At 44.9% G+C, this 2,733-nt stretch overlaps 1 pseudogene; it reads right to left on the bottom strand.

The window, feature by feature from the left end:
- Nucleotides 1-368: 368 nt before the first annotated feature.
- On the bottom strand, nt 369-1,753 carry LOC129501437 (citrate synthase, mitochondrial-like; annotated as a pseudogene).
- Nucleotides 1,754-2,733: the final 980 nt, after the last annotated feature.

Here is a 2,733-nt window from a genome sequence, read left to right as displayed (position 1 = left end):
CTGAAGTAACTGCAGATTCTCTGCAACCAGCTTTGACCCATGGAAAGGAGAGCGAGATTCTCACTCTAGAGATGGTGGGGGGCCCAAACCTAACCCATACCACATGCTTTAGTCCTGGTCACCCTACAGTTGATGGGCAACTCACCAGGCAAAAGAATACAGTCAATATTACTGGTTGGGGAGGAAGGGTTACTTTTTATATCTTAAAGTCTTAATTTATATTTTAACCTCCAACTTATTATCAGTACCTCAGATACAATTTAATCTTAAGTTTTAAAAAGCCCCCTGAAACAAAACAAAATTATACTTTTTTCTTTAAAGCTCCCTCACTTTCTGGTAGTTAGTTTCCCCCAGTCTTCAGTTTTACCCTAAGAGTCCACAAACTTCATTGGACCATCTGTGCTCATGGACTTGGGCCTCTCTAGTGGGAAGCCTAGGGCTCAGCTCCAGATGAGCTGTGCGAGTACATCCAGTGCTCGTGATACCCCAAACAGGACTGTGTAGCAATTCTTCTCTGTCATGCTGTAGTACTGGAGCAGCACCCCACTGTGAGCATCTACATTGGGCCAAGGGTTCTTGGCCTTGCCCTGCTCTAACAGGACATTGGGCACAATCTTGTACAGCTGAGCAACCAGCTTAAACATGGAGTCATGTGGCCGGTGTTTCAGAGCAAACTCTTGCTGACAGGTATATCGTGGGTCAGTCTTCCTTAGTACTGCATGGCCATAGCCTGGGACAACCCGTCCTGAGTTCAGCGTGTTCCATATGTAGTCTCATAACTTCTCATCTGACACGTCTTTGCCATCTTCTTTCTGTAGTTGTGTCAGCCAAACAAGTACTTCCTGATTTTCCAAACCATGCAGGGGCCCTGCTAGCCCGTTCATGGCTGCTGCAAAGGACAGGTAGGGGTCTGAAAGGGCACTGCCCACCAGGTGGCTGGTATGGGCACTTACATTGCCTCCCTCATGGTCACTGTGGATGGTGAGGTACAAGCGCATAAGCTCAGTGAACTGAGCATCAGTATAGCCTAACATGTTGGTAAAATTGTGGGACCAGTCCAGCTTAGAGTCAATGGCCCCAATACTGCTGCCCTCTAGGTAGAGATTCTGGTAAATCTTAGCTGCAACACAAGGTAGCTTTGTGATCAGATCCATACAATCTTCATAAATCAACTCCCTACTTGGTTTGGCTGATACCCTCTGCTCCAGCAAAGTTACTTTCACTGTTGAGGGCTGTAATGGCTGCACTGAGCTGAGACATAGGGTGTAGATTGGTAGGAAAGCTGTCCAGCCATGGTGACCACATGGGAAGGTAGAGCTGCCCTCTTTGCCCACTCTTTTGAGAGCCAAGACACCTGTTCCTCTGTTGGGATTTGTCTAGTTACCAGCAACCAAAATAAGCCCTCTGGCAGGGGTTCCTTACCGCCTTTAGCCTTAGGCAGCAGTTTCTGGCACTCAGGGATACTGTAGCCTCGGAAATGGATGTCCTCATCAGGATCAAGAACTGATGTTTCATATACTAATCCCTTCATGCCTCTCATGCCACCGTACATCATGTCCACAGTGATTTGGTCCACTACTGTCTTGCCATGTTGCTGCCTGAAGGTCTTTATTCTGGCCTGCTCCTTGGGTATCAAGTCCGCCAATATGTCTTTCAAATTTGTAGAGGAGGCACTGGCATGCCGAGCGGCAAGAACAAGACAAGATGCATTCTTGGCTCCGAGGACCCGGGCGGCTGCAGTGAGTAGAGCCATGACGGGAGAACTCGGGCTTCGGGCGAGGAGGGCAGGACGGGGAGAGCCGTGGCAGGAGGGAGCCGACGCTGCTGCACCGAGGGCCGCGCTGACGGGCGGACAAGGTTAAAGTCTGTGTGGATTTCTTTGGGTTCATTTTATTTGGTATTGTTTGGGCTTCCTGAATCTGGATGTCTATTTCCTTCTCAAATTTGGGGAGTTTTCAGTGATTATTTAATTGAATAATTTTTTATCCATTTTTTTTCACTCTCTCTTCTAATTCTGGGCCTTCCATAATATGCATATTGGCTCCTTGATGGTAAACTATAACCCCTTTAAATTTTCTGCATTCTTTTTCATTCCTTTTGCTGTCTGATTGGATACTTTCAGATGAACTTTGAATTTGTTGTTCTTTTTCTGTGCTACTCTGCTATTGAACCTCTTTACCGAATTTTCAGTTCTGTTACTTTATTCTTTAGCTTCATGATTTCTATTTGGTACTTTTTATTTTTTTAAAAAATCTCTTTGTTAAAATTTTCACTTTTCTCATGTATTGTTTTTCTGAGCTTGTTAAGCAATTTTGTGATGGTTATTTTGAATTTTTTGTCAAGTATTTCATATCTCCATTTCACTATGACCATTTTCTGGAGTTTTATCTAATTCCTTTGTTTGAATTGTGTTTCCCAATTACTTCATTTTCGTTGACTCTATATGAGTATATACAGATTAGAAAAACCTGCCACTTCTCCTAGTCTTCATCATGCACTCGCCATGTGTGGGCTTCTCAAATCTTCATATTAGTCCAAACTGCCATCTTAGTTCTTTTTTTTTAAGATTTCATTTATTTATTCATGAGAGAGAGAGAGAGAGAGAGAGAGAGAGAGAGAGAAGCAGAGACACAGGCAGAGGGATAAACAGGCCCCATGCAGAGAGCCTGACATGGGACTTGATCCCGGGTCTCCAGGATCACGCCCTGGGCTGAAGGTGGCACTAAACTGCTG

The sequence above is a fragment of the Nyctereutes procyonoides genome, unplaced genomic scaffold (genome assembly GCF_905146905.1).
Source record: "Nyctereutes procyonoides isolate TBG_1078 unplaced genomic scaffold, NYPRO_anot_genome, whole genome shotgun sequence".
Lineage (NCBI taxonomy): Eukaryota > Metazoa > Chordata > Mammalia > Carnivora > Canidae > Nyctereutes > Nyctereutes procyonoides.
This window is presented reverse-complemented; position numbering and strand designations above follow the sequence as displayed.